At 36.6% G+C, this 27,836-nt stretch overlaps 1 pseudogene; it reads right to left on the bottom strand.

Annotated features, from left to right (window-relative positions):
* Positions 1–908: 908 nt before the first annotated feature.
* LOC122750480 lies at positions 909–26,128 on the bottom strand (annotated as a pseudogene).
* Between the last annotated feature and the right edge of the window lie 1,708 nt (positions 26,129–27,836).

Raw genomic sequence — 27,836 nt, 5'->3', positions numbered from 1 at the left:
GACTCATCTGGTTAATCAAGATCTCAGTTACTTACCCATAAATTCCCTCTCCTTCCATTCTATAGATAAAATATCTGTTTTTAAGGGGGGGGTCATGAGAAGGAAGAAATTAAAATAAAATGGATAACATCAAACAGGAAAAATTTCATTTGCCTACTTGATTCAATATTATTGTCACATATTATCACAGCTGTTTCTTCACAGTCTGACTCTGTACCTGTATAACAAGCAAACTCCTCCACAATCACCAGACAGACACTGATTAACTGTTTAAAACTCCATTTGGGTTTAAATAAAGTTTTTCTGTTTGCCAAGATTCAGGCACATTCAAAGTATGGGAAAATTAACCCCTTTTCATCCTGTTCAGATAAAGCTATCAAAGACCTTAGAAGGTAAATGAATAATAGGTTTAGTGGGCAAAGAAATTTCCAGGAATAAAGGTTACACTGAAAGAGCTTCCAATTTCAAAGGCCAATTTAAACTTGCAGCTTTCATTTTTGGGAAAACTACTTTAATATTTAATGGAACCAGGATTTCTTAATGATATTTCTTTAAAAAACAAAACAAAAACAACAAGGGGGCAGCTAGATGGTGCACTGGATTCAGGAGGACCTGAGTGCAAATTCAGCCTCAGACACTTGACCCTTACTAGCTGTGTGACCTTGGGCAAGTCACTTAACCCTTATTACCACCCCCACCCCAAAAAAACCCTCCAAAAACACCCAAATTTCAAAATGTTATAAAATACTTAAATTTCCTACAGCAAGCGTCTGCTCAAAATATTAAGTATGTAAAAAAACCATAAGCTTAATAGACACACAAAACTATGCACCGAGAAAATTTTAAGCAGTTTCTCTATGCATTCCAAACAACGTGACTCAAACATCATAATAGAACTGACCATATGATCATGACAGAATTGAAGTCAAACCTTCAGTAAGATTTGGCTTTATAATATTTTCAGGTGTCACTGTTTTGGCTCCACCAAAGTAGTCCTTGGCCCAGATGTTTGTTATAGCCAATTTGGCAAAGAACCAGTTATGATCTTAAAAATCCTTGATTCCATTTCAGGGTGACTATTATGAATAACTTTTTTTGCAAAGGCCATTTCATTCACCTTAAGTGAGTGTTCCTGACAACATTATGTGAGCACAAAAGGGACTCTAAGGCTCAAATTCATATTTCTTGCAAAATTCAGTCTGTCAAAGACATTGTCAAAGTGGTGTTTCGATTCACCTGCGGGCCTCTCACGGACAGCTGGAGCAGGCAGAGGCAGAAGTAGGGCAGGCCGCTGCTCCAAGACACTGGCCGGTAGATGAAGGAGAAGACGTTGGCAAAGGGCTTCCACGCACCGCCAGCACCGTGGAGACGTGGGCCAGCGCGTCCCAGCCACAGCATGAGCCGCTAACCGTGCCACGCGCGCCGCGTCCTCGCGGGGAACAGTTCGAGCTTCTCCAGAGGCTGCGGCGAGGCCAGCTGAGAGCAGGTAGCAGCAGCAGCAGCAGCAGCAGCTGGTGCAGCTGGACGATCCGGAGCGCGGAATGGGCGATGGGATCCATGAACTTTTTAAAGAGTATTTTGATAACTGTATTTCTACATATTTGATGTCCTTTGTAATCCTATGTATTTTATCTTATGCATTTATTCTATTTATACATTATTCTAAGAAACGGTCCGTCATTGGCTTCACCAGACTGCCATGATTGGGGTAAAGAAATTAGTGTGCCTTCGAAGGGTATTTATTGAGAGAATTGAAAAAAGTTTGGTTCTATTCCTATGGTTTTAAGAAAGGAAATAAAACAGAATACACTCATATCGAAATTAGAAGGAATGAATGAAACATAATCACTCATAATTACTGTGCTTGAGAAGAGAAAGGAGAATGGAGTAGAGGAGGAAGGAGTGGAGAGGAGCAGGCATCCAATAAACCTCGCTCTTTCCTGAATCAGAAAAAAAGATATTTGAACATAGAAAGACCAAGCAGGAAATTAGGAGGGAAAACAATGGGAGGAAGGGAATTGACACAAACAAAACAAACTTCACCTTTTAGGCTGGATCTTCAAGAATTGATTAAAATAAGAAGAGAGTAGAGAGAAAATGCAAAAGAAAAGTGGAAAAAGGATGTGACAATTGCAGAATGGCTGAACAAACTATGGTATATGAATATAATGGAATATTATTGCACTGTAAGAAATGACAAAGGAATGAGAAAATCCTGAGAATACTTTTATGAATCCTGAGAACTCTTGTGAATCAATTAATTAGCTCTTTATTAATTAATTTTAATTAGAATCTAATTAATGTTAATTAATAATTAACTGGCACTGTTTTTGTTTGGAGGGGTGGGGTGTTATAGCAGGCCCTGACAAGAATCAAGGCAATCATGGACTTGTGATATTTTTTAAAATTTGCTTGTAGGGGCAGCTAGGTGGTACAATGGATAGAGCACCCGCCCTGAATTCAGGAGGACCTGAGTTCAAATTTGGTCTCAGACACTTGATACTTACCATCTTTGTGACCCTGGGTAAGTCACTTAACCCCAAATTGTCTCACCAAAACAACAAAATTTGCTTGTAAAATTTGTACAATTATGTACTTGAGGAAGAGTATAATCTCTAGGTCATCAACTAATAGATGTCTGTACCTTCTCAAAAGACTGTTAGTTTAATTTTGGGAATGCATAAGTGCTCAGGACAAACATTAGGGGAGGCAATAGGGGAAAGGAAAACTGATGGATCCTCACCGAGTTACCTATTCAGAACTGGAGATATTGACCACTATCCCAAAGGCACCCACTTTTTGATTTGCCTAGATAGCAAATATTTAATGTGAGGGGTATAATGGAATTCATCAGGGGATCCATGATAAATCTGGTAAATCATCAATCAACCTACTGAGATTATAAAGTATGATTGGAGGCTTCTGGAGAGCATCTTTCCATGGAGAGTAAGAATATGCCCATTGGTGCATTTCTGATTGATTGGATGAACATGAGTCAGAAGGAGCTCATCCTCTATGTGATCTGTATGTAATGGGGATTGGCACATGTGCAGAGTGTATCAATATTGCTTGGCTGATGAAAATTCCTCACATGGAGAGACTAAGTAGTCTACTTGGGAGAATGTGGAGAATGGTGAGGTCACACTAACATGTAATTTGAAGTTTCTTGGAGAGACTGTGGAACATATATAGATATTTTGCAACTGGTTTCAGGAAGATAATCATGTAGATCACTTTTTCCACTCACAACCCCTTTTTGCCTGATAAATTTTTACACAACTCTGGGTATATAGGTATATAAAATAAATATACATTACCTTTTACTGTTGCCAATTTTTTGTCTCCTCCACATTCAGTTACACGACTCCATATGGGTTTGCAATCCACAGTTTAAGAAGTTAGGATCTAGCTTACTCGGAACTGGGGGCACCATAAAATTTGAGTTGGTCTTTTTGCCCATTACTCTTTGTCTGCTTTCTTCAAAGATCTTTTGAAACTTTCTCTTACAGTATCTGGAGAGACAATGTTATGAGATGAGGTCTTGAAGCCTTCTTTCTACTGAGGTCATGTGGCTCTAAGAAATACCTTGGGCCTTGGTCTCTGCATTTATTCTTTTCTTTTGTAAATGAAGGTAGTGGAGCCTCCAATCTTGTGAGTTTTTAAAGGTCAGGAGGACACTCAAAAATCCTAGTGTTTCAGAGTCTAAGCAAGCACAGCACCCATGCCAGGCAGAGCAAGGAGTGACCTTCAAGGATGATCTTTGGGATATAGTCCAGCAGTAGCTGAGACAAGGACTCATATATGAGTCATGTTGTATCTGGACTCAAACTCAATGGTATGAGTGTTACATAGGAACTGATGATGTGTACCCTAAGTGCTAAGGGGTAATGTTTGTTCATTTGTTCTTGCTATTACTTTGAAGTAAATATCCCTTTGCAAAAGGGGTGTTGATATTAATTGATGATTAAATTATTAAAATAAACTGAGATGCTATTCCTTAGTATCTGGCAGTGAGGGTAGTAAGCTGATGGGTGCTCAAACTGATAGCATTAGGGAAAGACAAATTCCTCCACTGCCTCAGGGTACCCTAGAACCCTGAAGGGCAGATATAGCTAGTCTACCTCTGGAAGAATGAGTCCAAAACATACTCAATACACAGTGGTGTGATGGAATCAGAAAGACAATTATTAAAATTTCAGTCTGAGCATTTATACCTTGGAAATCAGCAAATGATATACACCAGGGCTTGGTTTATTATTTTTGATTGTCTAAATTTCAGAAAATGATGAAGAAAATGTCAAAAATGCAGATTAAACTTAAAAGTGTGTCTAAAACGTGTTTCTAAAAAGCCAGTTGCTAAACATTTACCACTTTACTACATATAAAAGTGACTAAAAGACTGGTTTTGTCTCTTGTACATCTTTTCAAAAGATACTTAAATCAGCATGCAATGGAGTAGACCTACATTCACTAGGTAGGAGTGGAGGAAGTTCCTGTGCTGTCAAATAGGCTATTTTCCCCTAGAACTGGAAATGACTGCATGAGCTTGTAGAAATGCTAGCAGTTAGAATGCTGAGAAATTACTTACAGAAACACATGGTGAAAGCAGACAGATGCATGTCTACTCAGAAAAAGGGAAACACAGGCTTGGGGGTACATTTGAGAGTTCTCAAGTTCAAGAGTTAAGGGACTTGACTTTTTAAGGAGGGGATGGATTTCCTTTCTCCTTGGAGAAAGAACAGAATTGCCTACATAGTTCCTTGGTAGAATCCTACTTGGAGAGAAAATCCAGTGAGTTACTAATCAGTGCAAGTCTGATTAGAATGGAATTAAGGGGCAGCTAGGTGGCGCAGTGGATAGAGCACTGGCCCTAGAGTCAGGAGTACCTGAGTTCAAATCCAGCCTCAGACACTTAACACTTACTAGCTGTGTGACCCTGGGCAAGTCACTTAACCCCAATTGCCTCACCAAAAAAAAAAAAGGATGGAATTAAGCAATTCCAAAGTATATTTGGCCTGAAAGGAGGGCCAGAATGACAGGGAGAAACTGTGACACTGAGAAACACTATGTAGGACCCTGTGAAAGAGATAGCAATCCACCAGAATGTCCTAGTTGTTCCAGTGGCACCAACAAGCTCACTGCCTTGCCAAGTGGAGCTGACAGGCTATTTGAATACCATGTTAGTCTTTATAGCTGTTTGTGAACTCTTGTGACATCTTTGTATTGTTTGATTTTTCTGTGGGGTGAAGGCTGCCCTATCCAAATGCATCATTACACTAATCAAAGGCATTTTGGATGAACCAAGAGTTGTAGAAGGCCCAGGTCCCAGAGCTACATGAAAAAAAAACAAAATAGACAATTTCATTTAAAAAAATTTTACAAAATTGGACAAAATCAATGCTCATATTCTAAGAAAAGAAGGTATTAATGAGTTAAAATAGATGGATCCAAGCATCTCTCCTTAAATCTGACATCCAAAAATTCATATGAAACTCATACACATTCATAATGAAAAATTCTCTAATATATACATGGTCAAAAGATATGGACAAATAATTTTCAAAAGGATAAATATAAAATATTTAAAACAATCTGAAAAATATTCTTTTGGGGGGGCAGGGCAATGGGGGTTAAGTGACTTGCCCAAGGTCACACAGCTAGTAAGTGTCAAATGTCTGAGTCCAGATTTGAATTCAGGTACTCCTGAATACAGGGCCGGTGCTTTATCCACTGCACCACCTAACTGTCCCCTGAAAAACGTTCTTAATCCTGAGACATTAATATTGTACTATTATATTCACAACTAATTATTAAATTGTGATCCATCTTTTTCTTTCTATTTTCTCTTAAGGCCCAATTGCTGTTAAGGTCAATCAGTCTCTGAAGAGCATGCATGTCAGACTGATGAAATTGCTTCTAGCCCTTAAGGTACATGGTACTCAATTTGGGGCAGAACCCCACCTAACTTTTGTGGGACTCCACCCAACTAGGAGAACTAATTTCTGTTTAGAATATAAACAGGGGGGCAGCTAGGTGGCACAGTGGATAAAGCACCAGACCTAGATTCAGGAGGACCTGAATTCAAATCTGGACTCAGACACTTGACATTTACTAGCTGTGTGACCCTGGGTAAGTCACTTAACCCTCATTGCCCTGCAAAACAAACAAGCAAACAAAAAAAGAATATAAACAGAATCCAGTCTGGGGGAGTCCTTACCCTGAGGGAAAGAACCTCTGTCTTTGATCTCTTCCATCAGAGTTTAGAGTGATCCAGGTCATGAAATAGAAAACCAGCCAGAGAGGTTGGGTTGGAAATGGCTTCCCCTGCCCAGATTTCTAGAGGCTGCTGAGTTTTGAGATCAAACCACATTCTCAGCAAGAAGAAGTGAAGACTCTTAACCCACCTCCTTATTAAAATGGTTGATTTTTATCTGTCAGGGGAATTTCCTTTCAGGAGGATTTAAGGAGTTTCAGGGTCTCTCTTTGTTTCTTTGGTTACTGAGAGAAACCACTGACGATCAATGTATTGATTGCAAAAAAAATTATTGGTTGCTGGCTAACCTAATTAATAAATTGATTATTAATTACCGAGAAACTCTGTTTCTTGGGGTTTTCATCAGTCCCAATGTCTTATGGTGGTTAGTTGTTTTTCACTCATGCCCAACTCTTCATGACCCTATTTGGGATTTTCTTGGCAAAGTTACTGGAGTGGTTTGCCATTTCCTTCTCCAGCTCATTTTACAGACAATGAGCTGAGGCAAACAGGGTTAAGTGACTTGCCAGGGACCACATAGCTAGTAAGTATCTGAGGCTGGTTTTGAACTCAGGGAGATGAGTCCTCCTGACTCTAGGCATAGCAGTCTAGCACTGTGCCACCTAGCTGACCTTAATCCTTTATAAGAGAAATGTAAATTCAGATAATTTTAAGGTATGGCTTCACATCCCTCAAACTGGCAAAAATAGAAAAAAAATCATAGTGCTCAATTCTTAAGAGGTTATAGAAAGATAGAAATATTAATACACAGTTATTAGAGGCATTAATTGGTCCAACTTTTCTAGAAAACATTTTCAAATTAGGCAAATGGATCAGCTAGGTGGTGCAGTGGATAGAGCACTGGTCCTGGAGTCAGGAGGACCTGAGTTCAAATCTGTCCTCAGACACTTACTAGCTGTGTGACCCTGGGCAAGTCACTTAATCCCAATTGCCTCACAAAAAAAAGAAAGAAAGAAAGAAAGAAAGAAAGAAAGAAAGAAAGAAAGAAAGAAAGAAAGAAAGAAAGAAAAGGAAATTAGGCAAGAAAAGTTCTCAAACTGTTCAAAATCTCTATTTCACTGTCCCCAATCCTGGTCAGATTGTCCAGATACAGGATATAGATGACAGAAAGAATGATTACATATATGGATATGACATATACATGTCATATATCATATATCCATATATGATATGTTTCTATGTATTCACAGTAACACTTTTTGTAATGGGGAAAACATAGAACCCAAAATTCCTCAATAATTGAGGAATGGCAGGACAAACCCATACATTCATGTCATGAGGTATTACTATACCATAAGAAAAATGAATATTAAAAATTCAGAGAAATTGCAGGAAGATTTATTAACTGCTACACAATAAAAAAACAAGAACCTTGAGAACAACATATACAATGAATATAATAATGTTAATGAAGATAAATCAGGGACAATAAAACTCAGATCAAATGCAATAATAAGTTTTAATTCCAGACAAATGATGTTAGAATACAGTCTGCTACCTCTTTGCAAAAATGTAGTAGGATATAAGTACAGAATTTTTAGAGAGTCTCAATAACAGTTATTGGTACTAAAAGGAGAGAGGGTGTTTATTGGAAAGTGTGATATTAAAAATTTTCCAATAAAATATTTTTAAGCAAAAAAAATGATAAAATTCAGAAAGTTTTAGAATGGGAAGATTCAGGTTAATATGAAGAAATTCTTCCCAAAAGAGGAATGTGTTGTATCAAGGTTACTTTAGGTAGCAACACCGCACAACTGGGTCTGGAGTCAGGAACACCTGAGTTCCAATCCAACCTCAGACACTTATTGATCGTGTGACCTTGGGTGTTACTTAACCTCTGTTTATCTTAGTTTCCTCAAGTATAAAATGAGGATATTAATAACATCTACCTCCCAAGGTTGTTGTGAAAATCAAATGAGATGATATTTGTTAAGTGCTTAGCACAGTGCTTGGCACTTAGTAGGTGCTATTAATAATAATTATTAATTATTATTTAGATCCTCAAGTGGAAGCTGGATGACTAATTGTCAGAATGTTGTTGAGGAGATTCTGCTCATTTGAGGTTCATATGGATGACTTGTGGGGTCCTTCCAAAGGGAGATCAGGGGCCTGAAGTGGGACAATAGTAGTTGTGGTAAGGTCTGAGTAGTGTGCTGGCACTGCAGGAAAGGGAAATTGTTAGAAAACATTTCACCTACTCTATGCCAATAAAATCAACTATTTAAACGATGAAAGTGAATATTTATAAAAATATAAATTGCCCAATTTAATTGAGCAAAGTGGAGAAATTAAATAACCCAGTTTCAGAAAAAGGAAGTAAATAGTCCACAAATGTACTCTGAAAGGAAAAAAAAGGGACCAGATGGATAGCCAGATGAATTTTATCAAGTTTCAAAGATTAATTCCAATATTACAAAATTAAAAGAGAAAAGATTCTACCAAATGCCTTCTATGATACAAATGACAATATCTAAATCAGAGTCACAATGGCCAAAGAAAACTATAAACCATATATTCCCAGTGTTGATGCAAATATTTTAAATAAAATATTAGCAAAGAGGCTAAAGCAACATAACGAAACAAACAAACCTGTTAGCCGATTGTTCAATAAATCCAAATACCACAGCTATTGGAGTAAGGACTCAAACTACCTGACAAAAACTATATGGAAAACTGGAAAGCGGTCTAACAAAAATTAGGTTTAGACCAACACATTATATACCAAAGTAAGCTTCAAATGTATATATGACTTAGATCTAGCTCATAAGCCATAGACCTTAGAGATGATAATGATCATAATAATATCTAGTATTAATATAACACTTCAAGATTTACAAAGTACTCATCTTGTTTGATTCTTAAAAGATAAACAAACACTGTGAAGTAGTAGGTGCTGCTATTACTTCAACGAGGAAAATAAGGTTAAGTGAAAGCTGCTAAGTGAAATGCCCAGGGTCACACAGTTGGCAAGTGTCAGAGGCAGTATTTGAACTTACCTTCCTGACGTGGTCATGTCTATTCCCCTTTATCACTGGATCTGCTTCTTGATGCCTCCATTACCACTTCTAAAAACTCCAGTTTGGGGTTTTTTTTTTCAGTGCTCTGTGATTTACAGAGTGACTTTTATTATCGTATTTGATCTTTACAAAGAACTGTGAGGTAGATAACATAAGTATTTAGTATTTCTATTTTTTGATTTGAAAACAGAAATTCAGTGACTTGCCTTAAGTTGTAGTAATATGTAGTACAGTCAGGTTTAAACTAATGTCCTCCTACTAAATGTTCACTTCTTTTTCTTCTACACTAAAGCTACTTAGTTGCTATCAATAATTCTGCTGCCTGCAATCCCTGACTTTCTTGTTTTCTCTGTTGCTCCTTTATCTGCATTTGTATTTCTTTTTCCTCCTTTCCTTCTTGCTGTTGAGTTTGGGTACTGTTAGATCTTGAATTTTAAAGACATTACCAACCATTAATAGATCATTCATATCATGTGTTCTTTAATCTTAATGTGTCTGTCTTTTATTGTCTATTTTCTTCTCTGTTCATAATAAGAAATTGTTCTAATTGCTTCTAGAGTCACAATTATTCCAGATAGTCAAGCATACTATGGTATTACTACATTGAAATTTTCATAAAATAAAGCACAGGAATTGTGGGAAGATGGTAGTACATTAGGACCTAGAGGAGCCTGGATCTTCCACGGACATCTCTGAAAAGTTCCAAAAATGATCAAGAAGAAACAACCAAAGAGAAACAGCCATAAACTCCTCCATCAAATCTAGGACTGTCCCCCAAAGACTGAGACGATCCTACAAAAGCTTAAAGCAGAGACATGCTCAGGTAACCATATGTTAAACTATGTACCTAGGTTAGGAGATAAGACCAAGCCTAGGTAGCCCAACCCCCAAGCAATTCATTGCTTCAGAGCCAGGTCAACCTAATGGAAAGATAACAAGAGATGGGACCCAGCCAGCTCAGCACTTTGATGGTTCTGCCAGAGGCACATGAAAAGAAGAAGCCAAACCAGTACCCTGACAAAACAGTATATAGAACTCCAACACTTTAATGCTTACATAAGTCAAGGCCCAGAGAGCCTCACCCAAGAATAGGAGGGAACAGAGCTACATTAGCATCCAGCAGTCTCGGTGCCTAGGCCTTGGTAACACTGAACCCAAGCAACTAGTGGTGTGCTGGAATTAGCTAGTACCAGTTCAAGGGAGCCATTAAGTTTTTAGTGTGAGCATTTACACTTCAGAACTAGAAAAACACTACAAATTTGGGCTTAATTTATTGTTGTCTAGACAAAAAAATGATGGAGAAAATGTTAATGATGCAGATTAAACTTAAAAGTTTGTCATGAACATTTTTTTTCTGAGAGCCAGTTAAATATTTACCAATAGAATCCTGCAAGCAAACAAAACCACAGAGCATGAAAGCAAAGCATCTAAGGTCTCCTAGGATGTCTGCTACCAGCACTATCAATAACATCTGTATATGACCTGTTAGGTTCACCACAAGTTGACAGAGCCATACAGAGAAGACATCAAGGTCAAAATTAAAATAAGCAATGCCACTCTGATCTCTTCACCTTTTGCCATTTATAATTTCTCAAAATATGACATACAAGCTTTCAAGTACCTGTTCTGGGCCAAGGCCTGAATTGATTGTGGATATAGCAAGGAAGGGGCCTATTCTTAAGTATTGTACAGGTTGCTGCAACCACAGAGCTGGGTGATGGATCCAGTATGGAATGAGGAGAGGACCCGTAGCTAGGAACAGATCCACAACTTGGAACTTTGCCTGTGTATCAACACAAGTAGCCATTACCAATCCAGATCAGACCTGGCCTGAGGCTTTGTAGTGGTCAAGGATAGATTTTTATGCATTAAAAACAATTAATGCAATAAGACCAAATAATTAAAAGGAAACAACTAACCAGGATGCAAAATTAGGTAATCTGATTTCTATTTGGAGGAAAGATTAGGGAATTTTAAAGTTGGAAGGGGGAGAGTGAACTGGTGGAATTCCCTGAAATAAAAGAGGTGTCCTACTCTCCCAAGTGTCTGTTTCCAATCAAAGGAACATGGAAACAATATCTGAATGACCAGAATGGGGCCAGTTTTCAGATAAAACATATGGGTTGCTTAAGATGTATAATTGTGGGGCAGCTAGATGGTGCAGTGGATAGAGCACTGGCCCTGGAGTCAGGAGGACCTGAGTTCAAATCCAGCCTCAGACACTTGACACTTACTAGCTGTGTGACCCTGGGCAAGTCACTTAACCCCAATTGCCTCACCAAAAAAAAAAAAAAGATGTATAATTGTGAGGAAAATCCTTGCATCAGTCTTTGGATCTGACTGGGTTTCTGGTCAGCACAACTTGAGTCCTTAGCTAACAGTCTCTAAGCCACAGATAGAGGTGGTCCAGCTTCCCAGCCACTCAGAGCTACAAACAGTGCAATGATGTTTCCCCCCCCACATAATCAAGTTTCATAATTGAATAACGTTTTCTCACAAGACAGTAATTGGACTTAACCCATAATTGAATAGAAAGGGAACTTAGCTGGATCCAGAACTGAGTCACAAGATGGAGTCATTGTGGTTTACTTAATACCCAATACTCCCTCATGACCTAGGTTATTGCTGACCAGAAAATCAGACAGATTCAAAGATTGATGCAAGGAGTTTTCTCACAATTATACATCTCAAGTAACCCATATCTCTTATCTGAAAATTGGCCCTGTACTAGTCAATTAGTTATTCTTTCCATATTTCTTTGATTGATAACAGATAATTGGAGGGAGTGGAACATCTCTTTTTCTGATTTCAGGGAATCATGCTTATTTGCTCTCCCTCTCCAAACAGAAATCAGATTATCTAAAATTGTGTCCTGTTGTTTTCTTTTAATTAATTGGTCTTATTTGATTAATAATTTTAAACATTTTTTTTAGTGAGGCAATTGGGGTTAAGTGACTTGCCCAGGGTCACACAGCTAGTAAGTGTTAAGTGTCTGAGGCTGGATTTGAACTCAGGTACTCCTGACTCCAGGGCCAGTGCTCTATCCACTTTGCCATCTAGCTACCCCTGATTAATAATTTTTAATACATAAAAATATCTCCCTCTGTATTTAGGGTCCAGTGCCAAGCTAAGGAGGCTTGATCCTCAGAAGCTTGAATCTTTGTTTCCTCAGTTATACCAGATTTCATCTGCCACTCCTCCAGAAGTGTACTCTCTGGTCCTCATATAAAGTCCCAATTTATAAAGTAAGGCTGGAAGAATGTGTTTTTAAAAAATCCATGTTAAATAACTATTGTAGTGTCAGGTACATCTAGTACTCCAAACATCTAAATGCAAACCTTCAAAGAAAAACACAGATGGCTAAAAGATCAACTAGAATTCCTAGAGGGAATGAAGCAAGACTTAAAATAGAGAATAAAATAATATTGCAAATGAAATGAAAGAGCCAGTATAAAGAATTAATCATTTTATAAAAGCAATGGGTCAATTCAGGGGAATACTCATGCAAGGTACCTTGCTCCCATAGTCCACAGCTTTGGAACTATACCATAAAACATCACTTTTAACTAAACAACAGTGCAAGACTTTGCATATGAGTATCTTATAATTGGTTGCAAGAGTTGCAGCCACTATTTATTTTGTAATAATTATAATTATTTATTTATTTATTTTAACATTCATATAAAATATTTATTTTAAAACTTTCCCTTCTTCAAGTCCCTTCCCTACCCATTGAGAAGGCAAGCAATATGATAACAATTATACATGTGAAGTCACGCAAGACAAATTTCCATATTAGCCATGTTACCAACCCCCTCCCCCAATAAAATAAGTGGAAAAGGTATGTGTCACTCTGTACTCAAAATTTATCAGTTCTCTCTTTGCAGGTGGATAACATTTTTCATCATGAATTCTTTGGAATTGTCTTGGATCATTGTATTGGTTAGAATAGATAAGACTTTTACAGTTGATTATCATTAAAATATTGCTGTTACTAAGTACAACGCTCTTCTGGTTCTGCTTACTTCACTTTGCATCAGTTCATATGTCTTCCCAGGTTTTTCTTAAACCATCCTTCTCATCATTTCTTATGGCACAATAGTATTCCATCACAACCATATGCCATAACTTGTTCAGCCATTCCCCAATTGATGTGTGCACCCCCTTAATTTCCAAATTTTTGTCACTACAAAAAGAACTGCTATTTTTGTACATATAGCTCCTTTTCATTTTCCTTTGCTCTCTTTGGGATACAAACTTTATAGTGGTATTGTTGGGTCAAAGGGTGGACACAATTTTATAGCCCTTTGGGTATAGTTCCAAATTGTTTTCCAGAATGGTTGGACCAGTTCATAACTTCAGTAGCTGTGTATTAGTGTACTTATTTTTCCACATCACCTTCAGCATTTGCTATTTTTCTTTTCTGTCATGTTAGCCAATCTGATGGGTGTGAGGTTGGTACCTCAGAGTTGTTTTAATTTGCATTTCTGTAATTAATAGTGATGTAGCATTTATAATGAATAGTGAATAGCATTTTTATATGACTATTGATGGCTTTGATTTCTTCTGAAAACTGCCTTTTCATATCCTTTGACCACCTATCAATTAGAGAATGGATCCTATTTTTATACATTTGGCATAGTTACCTATATATTTGGGAAATGAGACCTTTTTCAGAGAAACTTGGTATAAATTCCACCACCACCACCCAGTTCCTGCTTTCCTTCTAATTTTTGCTGCATTGATTTTGTTTGTGCAAAATAAAATTGATTTCATGTAATTAAAATTATTCATTTTACTTCCTGTGATCTTCCCTATCTCTTATTTAGTCATAAACTCTTCCTTTATTTACAGATCTGACAGATATGTTTTTTCATGCTCCCCTAGTTTGTCATCTTTTATTTCTAAATAATGTACCCATTTTGACTTTATCTTGGTATTCAGTGTGAAATGTTGGTCCATGCCTTGTTTCTGCCAAACTGCTCTCCAGTTTTCTTAGCATTTTTTGTCAGATAGTGAGTTCTTGCTCCCAAAGTTTGAATCTTTGGGTTTATCAAACACCAGATTACTGTGGTCATTTACTACTACATATTGTGTACCCAATCTATTCCACCTTTTCTTGGGCAGTATTAGATTGTTTTGATGATTATTGATTTGTAATATAGTTTGAAATCTGCTACTGCTAGAAAACCTTCCTTCACATTTTTTTGCCATTGATTCCCCTGATATTCTTCAGCATTTGTTCTTCCAGATGAATTTTGTTATTATTTTTCCTATATCCATAAAATAATTCTTAGGTAGTTTGACTGGCATGACACTTAATAAGCAAATTAATTTAGATAAAACTGTCATTTTTATTATATTGGCTTGGTCTACTTTGAGCAATTATTTCTTCAGTTGTTTCGATTTGTCTTCATTTGTGTGAAAAGTGTTTTGTAATTGTGTTCATATAATTCCTGGGATTGTCTTGGTAGTTATACTTCCAAATATTTTATATTGTCTGCAGTTATTTTAAGTGGAATTTTTCTCTCTCTTCTTCCTGGATTTTATTGACAATATATAGAATTACTGATGATTTATGTGGGCTTATTTTATAACCTGTAATTTCGCTAAAGTTATGACTTGTTTCCACTAGTTTTTAGTTAATTCTTTTAGTTAATTCTCAAAGTATACTATAATATCATCTTCAGTCATAGTTTTGTTTCCTCTTTGCCTATTTTAATTTCTTCAATTTCTTTTTCTTCTTCTCTTATTGCTACAGCTAGCATTGCTAGTACAATATTGAGTAATAGTGGTGATAATCAACATCCTTGCTTCACTCCTGATCTTAGTGGGAAGACTTTTAGTTTATCCTCTTCACAAATAGTGTTTGCTCTTGGATTTAGATAGATATTGCTTATCATGTTAAGAAAAGCTCCATTTATCTCTATTCTTTTTAATGTTTTTAACAGGAATCAGTGTTGTATTTTTTTTCCTGCATCTATTGATATAATTTTTGTTGTTTTAGTTATAAATATGGTCAATTTTGCTTATAGTTTTCTTGTATTCTTGGTATACATCCCACCTGATCATACTGTATGATCTTTGAGATATATTACTGGTAATCTCCTTGATATTATTGGGTTTTTTTAAATTTAGCATTAATATTCATTAGGGAAATTGGTCTATAATTTTCTTTCTCTATTTTTGCTCTCCCTGATTTAGGTATCAAAATCATATTTGTGTCATAGAAGGAATTTAGCAGTACTCCTTCTTTACCTATTTTAAAAAAAAACAACCAGGATGTCTCTTTTATTCTAGTATATTTCAACAGGAATAGTTAAAAAAAACACCTGGGGGCCACAGAAGTGAAGGAGAGATGCAAAAACTTAAAGATTTTCTAATATTTACCCCACCCCAAATGCCATATTACCAAACCAATTATTTCCTATCCCAAATGTCATGGATATATTTGTAGTCACTTAAGCAATAAGAATTCCTACAAAACTCACAAAATTAATCATATACCCTGAGAAAGCCCACCAGACTGACACTGAACTTAGATACGTTGTTTTTTAATAGAACGATAAAATATGTACTAAGCAATAGATTACTGTTTCCTCAAACTACTTGCTTAGAGTAATACCTCAGAATCTTTTTCATCCAAATCTACTGTTATTCCTTCCCACCTCCACACTCAGCTATCCCTCAAGGGTCCCATGAACTTATAGCCTAAATGACTCCACTCAACCACCAAAAAAGAGACTAGCTTATTTCAAACATCACTTTGAAAAAGAACTTGATACCACAGAGGCCATGTATTACTCTCATTTGGAAATGAGGATATAATATTATTCCCCAAAATAAAAAATTGTGTTCTAGGTGGTAGTAGTTATGTACTTCTACTTAAGACAACTTGGAAATAGAAATGTTAATGAAATTGGCTATAATTTTTAAAAAATTGGTATTTGCTTAAAACTAGCTATCAATATATAGAGAAAGAAAGGAAAATTAAACATACTTTCATCCTCAAAACCAGGCATTTTGCTGCTGAAAAGAAAATCAGCTTTTATTGATTACTTTGATTTATTTTTAGTTTTATTATAGAATTAAACTCCCTTATTTAGGCTAACAGCTAAGCCATGCTAACATACATAGTGTTTTATGTCTAGATTACCTATGAATTTAATGAATAAATAGACTGAGAAGATTTTATCATTTAGTTGCAGATAATTTAGAAGAATAAAATAATCATAAAATTATAAGGTTTTTCAAAAGCCTAATCTCCCTTTTCTAGCAGAAAGGGGGATTGACCAGAGGCTAAGTTTCATTTTCTGGCAGCTTAGCCAGAGGTCAGGTTACTTTTTCCAGTCTTATTGGGTAAACCCTTATTTTCTTTAGCTAGAGTCTAAGTTGAGTAATGTTGCAGCTAGATGGCACAGTCGATAGAGCACTGGCCCTGATGTTGGGAGGAACTGAGTTCAAATCTCATCTCAGACACTAGCTGTGTGACTCTGGGCATGTCACTTAACCCCAATTGCCTTAAACATCTGGGGCCATCTCCAGTTGTCCTGATATATATATATATATATATATATATATATATATATATATTTCCCCTAGACCCAGATGGCTCTGGAGGAAAGAGTGAAGTTGATGACTTTGCATAATCCTCCCTCACTTAAATCCAATTCAGTGCAAGTCATGACATCACCCTACTGCCAAAGGACAAACAACAAGAACTTTTCCTTTTACTAGGCTTCTTCTCAACATAGGTGTGTATTACTTTTTTGAAGCATATATAAAAAGATGGTATTTTGAAAAGAAATAATGCTATTGGTTAATCATTAATCTCAAAATGTCTTTTGGTACCCATGTTTTGCTTATTTGTTTTTATTTTATCAGAACGGTGAGTTGCCTTGGATCTACTATGAACAAACATGTCTTTGGAAGGTAGAGTAGCTGAGTGTGGGAGAAAGGGAAGCCACTGTAATCTGAATATTGCCATCAACCCATTGAAATGGAAAATGGTGAAACAAAGCTGATCTGGTATAACAAAGAATATGAAGAAGCGTAACACATCAAGAATAGAGAGGATTTTCAATTATTCATGCAATGAGACAACCTCTGAAGCTGAAGCAAGAGTTACAAAAAAAGAGTTTAAATTGTTTTTATAAATGAAATAAGTGTATGAGATGAAAAAAATTGGAAAAGAAATGAGAGCTATGGAAGAAAGAATTGGAGCAGAGAGTAACAGCTCAGAAGAAGAGCTACAAAACCTTGCCCAAACAACAAACTCTCTGAAAATTAGAAGTGGCCAAATAGAAACTAATCACTCCATGATACATAAAGAAACACTGAAGTAATAACAAAAGACTGAAAGAAATAGAAGAAAGTAGGAGGCATCTCATAGCACAAAATAACTGGCCTGAAAAATAGATTGAGGAGAAAAAAATTAAGCATTGTTGAACTACCTGAAAGTCATGACCAAAAAAAAAAAAAGATTTAAGACATCATATTTCAAGAATTCTTAAAAGAAAGCCACTCCTATCTTTTAAAAATATAGGGCAAAGGGGAAAAAGAGAAAATCCACCGGTCACCTCCTGAAACAAATTTCAAAGTAAAAACTTCCAAGAATATTTAAGCCAAAATCCATGCCTTCCTCATCAAAGAACAAATAATGGAAGCTACAGAAAGAAAAAAAAATCAAGTATTTAGGAATCACCATTAGGATCATACATTATTTAGTAGCCATCATTATAAAGGAGCAGAGAGCTCCTTTATATTCCAGAAGACAAAGGATCTAGGCTGACAACCAAGAATAACTTAGCCAGCAAAACTTAGTATAATGCTACAAGGGTAAAAATAGAACCTGAATTAAATAGAGGACTTTCAAGCATTCCTGATGGAAAGACTAGAGCTGTGTAGAAACATTGAAGTTCAAACACAGGAGTTAAGAGAAACATAAAAAGGTAAGCATTAATGAACAATCAAAAGTGACTAAACAAGATTAAACTGCTTATATTCAGATATGGGGAGATGACACATATGTTCCCTCTTAGCCCTATCATCAGGGGTCATAGAGTCTAATTATACAGAAAGCCTTGTAATGCTACTGTTGTGTCTTAATGATCTTAAAAAAAAAGAATAGAGAGGGAGTGAAAGAAGAATACACTGGAGTTTCCAATCTATTCTCTCATTTGTTTCTTTAGTGAAACACCATCACAGAACAGGTTTTATTGTTCTGCCTATTATTTTTCTGTGCAGACCATATATTCTCTTTTCATAATTCTCATTTCTTTTTAAAACTCAGAAATAATTTGCTGTAGTTCCATTTTCTCAAATTTCATAGGGTCCTCTGATTCATCAAGAGTTGGATCATTTTCCTTTCTTTGCAATATTTATTTATAGATGCCTGAACTCATTTACTAGATCTGGAGGCCATATTTCTTTCTGCTTAATGTCTTCCTTTTTGATTTATCTGCTTATGTTCAAGGTTTTCTTATAAGCCCATGTCACAAGTGTCAGGTCCTTGGGTGAGCTAGTGCAGCCTTACAACTGTTGGTGTGATTGGCGATGGAAGAGGGGGGTGTTAAGAAATCTAAGGGTAGACATCAACTCATTTTTTTAAAAATGTCTTTTGGGTTCCAGGAAAGGTAAAATGAGGCTAGGTTATGAAGGATTTTGAATGCCCAAAACAGATTTTATATTTAATTCTGGAGGCTATAGGGAGTCACTGAAGTTGATTGAGAGTGTGAGAAGGGGGCATCATGACTAGTCCTCTGCTTCAGCAAAATTACTTTGGTGGCTGAGTGGAAGAAGGATTCTAGTGGGAAGAGACTAGACAGGCAGACTATGTTAAAATTATATCATATTCTGGTCCCCTCTACCAACCCATATTTACTGAGATAAAATATTAATAATAACCAATGATATGGAGAGATCCAAAGTTCCCCTCTTTTGCTAAAGTCCTGATTTTTAAAAGTTTAGTCTCTTGAAGGACATTAGTGATGATGAGATTGGAGTAGCTTTCCTGTTCAAGACCCCACCCAGGTGGATTAGCCATTGTGTTGGGGCTTGGGTGGGTCATAAATTTTTTGAATAGATTGACCAAGGCTGGGGGTGGTCTAGAGATAGTCTCTCTGTCCAAGGGTGCCATAATGTTTCTCTCAGCCCCTCATTGTAATATTCTTTTTCTTATTAATTATTAACCAGTCAGAATCAATTGCCACTCCTTTTCTAAAAGAACATATAAACCCTGAGCCCTCTGCCATGATTGTCTCTGGTCTAAGAGAGAAGTCCAAATGACCATTCTTTTATTAATAGACATGATGGCCTTATTAATAAAATGATTAAATTACCCAGAAATTATGTGTCTCCAACCTTTTTAATGGTCATACCACTTCTGGTCAGTATAATAAATTTGTAAGTAGACAACATAAAGGGACAATACCTGGAAATAAGATTGTAAAAAGAACCTGGAAATCACATCCAAACCATCTCAAAGATCAAAGGAGCATATTTACAAATTATATCATATGTTAACAAAAAAAAAATCACATCCTGATAATATGCTGAATCAGGGAAATGAGAATTCAAACTCCTCTTCACCATTGCTGCCTACCTTCCTTTAACACCCTCTTCCCATACCATTTTCCTCTGTACCCTTTCAACCATCTGTCTCTGCACTTTCTGTAGCATCTGCCCAATACCTTCTGTGCCTTACTAAAGTATGATTGCAACCTAATTTCCTGCTGCTATTGTGGTCTTTCCCAGTGAGTACCCAAAGAACTGGATGTGCCTGCCCATTTCATAATTCCATAAATTATCCTTCCAGCATCCCTCCATAAAATACCCTCCAGCAGGTTATTATAATAGTCCAAATACTATACCAGTAGAGTGGTGGCAGTGTCAGAGAGGAGAAGGGGACATATTTAAGAGGTGAAATCAATTAGCCATGGCAGCAGATTGGATATGGGAAGTGAGAGATCATGAAGAGTCAAAGATGACTCCTAGGTTGCAAGCCTGTGGAACTGGGAAGATAGTGTTGCCCTCTAGAATAATAGACAGGGGAAGAAGGGGTAGGTTTAGGGGAAAAGATAATGAGTTCTGTTTTAGACATGTTTAATTTAAGATGTCTATTGGACATTCTCTCCAAGGTAATTGGAGATGTGAGATTGGAGGTCAGTGGAGAGGTTGGGGAAGAATAGGTAGATTTAAGAATCATTATCATAGAGATGATAAGTAAATCCATGGGAGAGGATGAGATCACCATTTGAATTAATATAGAGTGAGAAGAGGGCCCAGGAGAGAATCTTGAGGGATACCTATGGTTAGAGGGTGTGTTCTGGAGGAGGATCTGTCAGAGGAACAAGAAAAGGAGCAATCAGATAGGTAGGAGGAAAACCAGGAGAGAGTGGTATTCTGAAACCTTGGGAGAAGAAAGTATCAAAAAAGAGAGGGTGATCAGCAGTATCAAAGGTTTCAGGATGATTGAGAAAAGGGTTTGGAAGAGAAAGCAGAAAAGAGGTGAAAAGCCTAAATAAGTTATGGTCAGATAAGGGAATTTTGGAATTCTTTTTTTTTTTTTTTGCAGGCAATGGGGGTTAAGTGACTTGCCCAGGGTCACACAGCTAGTAAGTGTCAAGTGTCTGAGGCCGGATTTGAACTCAGGTACTCCTGAATCCAGGGCTGGTGCTTTAACCACTGCACCATCTAGCTGCCCCGAATTTTAGAATTCTTGAACATGGAATACGTGATGATCAAGTGTATGACTATCTTTGTTTATGTCTAATGTGGGGTGGGGGAACAGCTCATGGGAAGCAAGGGGATTGAGGAATTAAGCAGCTAGGGAATTTGAGGGAGAGTCAATATGTATGTTAGATTCTTCCAGTATGAAGGCAGGAGTTATAGAGGAGAGAAAAATAGTGAGGCATGTACTAAACTCATTGAGGAAGGAAGGGAAGTGAGACTCCATTGGCAACAGCTACCTGGATTTTGATTGGGTGGCAGATGTGAATAGCATGAATTTCAAAGTAAGAAAGGTTACTGAGTGATGAACGTAGGAGAATATAGAAGTGCTAATAAGGAGTAAGGTGAATTTGCAAATGATACTGGAAAGGTGTGGTTAAAAAGTCTGAAGCTGCTTCCTGTGGTAAATATTTTGACATAAATTATTCTAGCTTTGTCTAAAAACACCCACAAATAGATGAAATGCAATATTAAACAAAATGACAATTGAACAGAAACATGAAAAAACAGCACTATACTCCATTGTTCCATCTAAGACTCACCGAAGCCAGTGTGATCTCTGTCCTGGACAGACAGGTGGGAGACTAGATGTGGTAACTGCAGAAATGGATCAGGGACCACCAAAAAACCCCCCAAGACTGAAGCATGAATGATAAGAGCCTAGGATCTTTGGAACACATGCCTTAGGCTAGTACCAATGGGAAAGGAAAAATAAAATATGGGTTAATTCAGCAGTCTAAGTGCAAAAAGCCAACTGAGAGGTGGGCTGCAAAAGTTAGAGAATAGTATCTTGGTGTTGTAAAACAATTTCATTCTATGTTACAAGAATCTAGTTCCAAACCTGAGCTAACTCAGTGCCGCCATAATCTATATGCTAAAAATTAGACTCTGGACTGGTATCTGGAAACCAGGATCAAGGCTAACTGAAGCTATGTGTCTTGGCACTAAGAATGGGGTTGATAGGAACCACTAAAGCTCAGGAGTGACTGGTAAGATTTGCAATTTAGGAACATAAGTTTGGAAGCTTGTGGGGAATGGATCAGAGATTGGAAAGACTGAAAGCAGGGATATCAAGTAGGAGGTTATTGTTGTATTCCAAGCCAGACATTATGAGCACCTGACTGATATGAGAGATTTTGTAGAGCTAGGATTGATGACTTGAAAAATATATTGATATGGGGGTGGAGAGTGAGAATAAAGGATGACTTAGGCATCATCTAACCTAGGTGACAAGAATAGTGGAGATATCTTAAGTTTAAAATTTTCCATGCTGTCTAAAATGCTCACCACTTTCTTAATGATGATTATGATATTAAATATAGTTACGTGCATTTTTGAGTTCATGAAATAAATTTCCATAAATGAAATGCTAATAAGATTTCCAAATACAATTATATCCTAAGGACTCAATAAAGACTTAATGAACATCCAGCAATTTAATACAAATGTCTAACTTTCTGAATATAATTTTAAAGATTCATAATCTTTAAAAGACAATAGGCAAATAAGAGCTATAATGAGAAGAAAGTAATGAAAATAGGACAGTATCACCTCCTTTTTAGGGGTTTTCTAGAAGTTTTCCAACAATATGAGAAAATTACATTGCCTACATTTATGGTATTCCACCCCTCAGAAAAAGATAAAGGTATTTTCACTGACCTGTTGCATCTTTTCTTCTGGTTCAATCCTGCATTAGTGTGACTGATCCGCTTTTCAGCTTGGTCCCTGCCATACCTTGTCCAAAGGCTCTGCTCTTCCACTCTTCTACTAAGTAAAACATTTTTACTCTTATCAAGATCGAATAGCTCCAGAGCCGCTTTACTTAGGTGTTAAAGGTATTATTTTAACATAAACAAAAACAAATATTCATTTTAAGCTTCCAGTTCTCTTGCTTATGATGGGAAGTAGTCATAAGCTTTAGAAAGAGGGGGAAAAATGACATCTCTATGAGTCATAAGTGAAAAAATCTTATTGAAATCCCTATAAGTTCCAAAAAGGCTACTACAGAAAATATTCCTCCCAACGATAAACAGGCTCTTTGATAACCAGTTTCTACTGTGCAGGGGGAAAGGAATATCTCTATTACAAAAGACATACATCTGACAGGAAAACCGTCTTTTGAAAAGCTAGGATGGGCTATAGAAATGTCAGCCTGATTGGCATTCTCACTGCCCTTTTTTCTTTTGTGTGGCCATCTATGCATATGCATTTACATCCACATGAATACAAACACACAGACACACAGAACTAAAAATAAATCCATTTAGCTACCAAACTTTCATAGAACAAGAACCATTTGGCATGTGAGTAAACTATGCTAAATTTATAGTTTACTACTTTATCTCAAGCCTACTTATGTAATTGTTGATAATTTTAAGAATATACATTGGGACCTGGAGATAGTAATTAAGGAGAAAATAAATCTAAATGAGCCTTTTTCTCAAATGAACAGGGAAATGTTGCTGTTCATTATACCTCTCTACTCCAAGGTACAAAGAAATACAGGAAAATGATACCATTGATATAATATGCTTTTAATTGCTTTTGCTTGTAGTGGTGAAATATTTGCATTATTACAGAAACACTTTACAATTCTCTGTTGAGAGCAATAATATGCATTTAACAATTGACTGCCTTTGGTGTAGTTAATAGATATTGAGCTGAAGGAAATATTGGAACCAAATATATTAGTTTGGCTTCATTAGTAAGGTGCTTTGTCTCAGTGGTCTCAAACTCTTTTTTAAAAATTGTATTCCCCTAAAGGTAAAATGTTTCTGAGCATGATCTTATAATTTGTTTATAATTTCTTATTTAGAAATTACATACATAAAATTTATAATTAAGCAAAACATCCAAAAATAGTTATTAAAATGAGATGAAAGATGAAATACTATTTGATCCTAGAATTGAGAGAAATCTGGATATGGAAGTGACATGGTCAAACATATGCGTTAGGAAAATCACTTTGGCAGCTGTTTGGAGGATGAATTAGAGAGGAGAAAGATGAGACAGAAAAACTAATTATTCTAAAAAAAAAAGTGATGAGGTTCTGAACAAAGGTCAAGCCTGTATGAATAGAAAAAGAGAACAGATGCAGGCGATGTGGAGGAAGAAATAACATTTGGTGACTGATTTGCATTTGTTGAAGTAGTCTGAGAAGTTGAAAATGACATTAAGGTTGTGAACCTGGGTAACAAGAAGGACAGCGATACTTTTGATAGTAATAGGCACATTTGGGAGAGGGGTGTGGGTTTTTTTTTTTGGGGGGGGGGCTAATTTAAAAGAGTGTGTAATAAAAAACAGGATGCCTGCTCATCCTGTGTGACTTTCTCTTCCAACCAAAACAAGAAAGGAGAAAGAAAGAACTATTATTCACCAATTCCTGCTGTAGAGCCCATTCGAGGGAAGATTGCTAAAGCCATGACATTATGTGGGGTAAGAGATAAGTATGCTTTCAGGGGGCATAGAGAGGAATTTTCCTAATCGCACTTGCATGACTGTTGCTATATAATGACAGCCCAAGGAGTTAGGTAATAAATGCTTTGACAGGTTCACACCAAGATCAGAAGTGGAGAAGTTGGGAGCCTGCATAGCAGATGGAGGGGGTCAAGTAAGGAGAGTAGATGTAGTTGTGCTAGAGACAAGCCCTATGATTGACAAGCACAGGAAGGGTGCAATGCAACACATATTTCTACTGAATGATCAACAGCCATTGGGGTCATGCCATGGCTTCCTTGTGATTAGACTGTATCTCCTGAAGTGGCCTCAGCTCTCAATTTTGAGATCTATCTAGCTTAGCTACCTAGTAATGGAGAGAAAAATTATGATGACCTTCACATAGAAAGTCAAGTCACATTAAACAAGCATTTGTTAAGTACCTATGTTCAGGGGATAGCTAGGTGGCACAGTGGATAGAGCACCGGCTCTGGATTCAGGAGGACATGAGTTCAAATCCGACCTCAGACATTTGACACTTACTAGCTGTGTGACCCTGGGCAAGTCACTTAACCCTCATTGCCCTGCAAAAAAAATACCTATGTTCTATGTTCCAAGGACTGTGTTAAGCAAGGAGAAAAAGTTTATTTTGGCCCAGTACCAGTAGGACATTTCTTTTACAGCAGTCATAATTCATTTATCTATACCATTTCATTCTGGTTTCCCTTAACACCAATGATGCTGTCATGATTGAACTGAGAAACTGAGGAAAGTCTGAGCGAAGGAATTTGTTGGCAAAGGCATCCAGTTTGCAAACAAATCAGGTCTTTAGCTCCTTAGTTAACAAAAAGGCCATGAAGTGGGGTTTAGAAGACTTCTTCTAGTTTAGGGAAATAAATAAATACATACATATATATGTATACGTATATAGATATACATACACAAATGCATATATATGCATGTATGTATGTGTATATATATATGTGTGTGTATATATATTTTTATATATATATATATATATATATATATATATGACAAGACATAGGTAAGATGTAGGATCAAGTCATCTAACTTTTATTTGTGGAAAGGATGAGAATTTCTTGTCACTAGGGAATGCTGATTGGTTGTGTCCACCTGCATCCTGCAAGAAAGGCTGCTGGTACAGAAATAATAGATTTCCTTGACATAAAGATAGCACAGTGATTTACAGGAAGACAACTTATGAACTTAACTCAGAGACAAAGAAATAATCATTTAAGCAGTTATATAAAATGTCAGAGAAGATGCAGAATGAAATTAATTACAAAATAGAATCAATAGAATCAAAATAGAATCAGTTTAATTTTTTCAGTTTCTCAATGCAGACAACTGTGGAGAACTTAAAGCTTGGTTAGATATCAAAGATGTCAGTCATCCACTACATCCCAGGTCATCCATCACAAGTCATCTTGAATTTTGTCTTGCTACTGGACTCCAATGACTTTGAAAGAGAGAATGAGGCTGATGACTTTGTGCAGCTCTGCTTCCCTTAAATTAAAATCACATTAAAGTCAAGATCTTACCCTGTAAAGTCATTGATCCTTTTTGAAAATGAAGGATGAACAATAGCAGCAATTCTTTCATCATAATTTTCATTCATAGCTCTCATTGTTTTTCTCATTTCCTCTACCATTCCTATTTGTTTTTTTAAATCATAGTTTTGTTTTGTTTTCTCTCTCTCTCCTCTAGACTTTTCTAAGAGGTTTTGTGAGGCTTTTGTACAATCTGCATTTTTCTTTGAGGCTTTTTTTTACAAAGATTTGTAAATATTTTCCGTCCTCTGTGTTTTGTCTTGAGCTTCCATATCACCAGAATAATTCTTTATGGTCAGTTTTTGTTTGTTTGTTGGCTCATTCTTCTTGACTTTGGACTTGATGTTAGTGTTCAGCTCTTTATCTTTCTAAGCCATCCTTGCCTGAAAAAAAATCATTCATTGTGACTTTTTCTTGGCTTTCCCCCATCATAATTCAGTATTGTGTATAATCTGGGTTGTTATGGGCATGATGTGATGGGTGAACTGGGTAAAAATGCTGAGTCTCACTCTACCATCTTGATTCAGCCTTCCAAAAACATGTTTCTCAGCACAATATGGAACTTTTATAAAAATTGACCAAGTATTAGGGCACAGAGGTATTGTAAATACATGAAAAAAGAAGAAATAATAAATATATTTTTGTAGACCATAATGCAGTAAATTAATAATTTGTTCAAGGAACACACAAAGAAAAAGACATGCTCAAATGGAAACTTTACATTGAAAATCCTAAATAATGAGTGATTCAAAGAGAATATATTAGATACTAATAATTATACAAAAGTATATAATATAGATGAAACAATATTCCATACTTTCTCGGATGTAGCTAAAACAATTTTCAGAAGAACAAACATTGGACTTCTGGGGGAGGAGTCAAGATGGTGGAGTAGAAGAAGCACTCCGCTGAGACCTCCAAACAACTTTAAAATAATGCCTCAAATAAAATTCTGGAGTAACAGAGACAAAAGAATAATTGGTCAGAGTGAGACATTCTTCCAGCTGAAGACAACTTAGGAGGTCATAAAGAGAGATCCGTGACATGGAGATAGGGACTGGCCCAGAGCCCATGTGGATGAAATACCAATGGTGGGATTTAGTAGTGGTAACAGAAGCAGCAGCAGCATGAAGAACTCTCAAGTCAGAGACACTGAGGGGATTTGGTGACTGGTCAGAAAGATATTATATGACTTCACTGTGCTACCACTAGATCCAGAACCTGATGCTGTTTGGCAGTTCCATTGCCTATCTTCATTCTGGGTCACAGTTCAAGGGTGGAGAGGAACACTTTCAGACAAGAGGGAGCAGAGGTCCAGAATTACTTTCAGCCACAAGAAATCAAGGACCCTGAGGAGCAATATTGATTGCAATACCAAAGAATCAGAGGCCCTTCCTGGCTAAGGACTAGAGTGCATAATAAGAGAGCAGTGGCCACAACTCTCCCCAGGCCACACCACCTAGGAAGCACCAAAAATTTCCAAACCCCTAGAAATATCTTTGAAAACAGCAGTGTGAAAAAGTTTGAGGCTTTAAACAGTGTCACTTCCCTTCCCATGCTGGGAACAGCACTTAACTTTAACATAAAGTTCAAAATGAAGAAATAGACTAGAAAAATTAGCAAACAACAAAACCTGATCATAAAGAACTCTTATGGCAATAGGAAAGATCAAGACACAATCTTAGAAGACAATGAAGTTAAAATAGCTACAAATAAAGCATCAAATTAAAATATGAATTGGACCCAAGTACAACAAGAATTCCTGGAAGAGCTGAAAAATCATTTTCTAAATCAAATAAGAGCTATAGA

The sequence above is a fragment of the Dromiciops gliroides genome, chromosome 1, assembly GCF_019393635.1.
Source record: "Dromiciops gliroides isolate mDroGli1 chromosome 1, mDroGli1.pri, whole genome shotgun sequence".
Lineage (NCBI taxonomy): Eukaryota > Metazoa > Chordata > Mammalia > Microbiotheria > Microbiotheriidae > Dromiciops > Dromiciops gliroides.
Note: the sequence above shows the minus strand (reverse complement) of the source record. Positions and strands in the feature narration are given on the sequence as shown.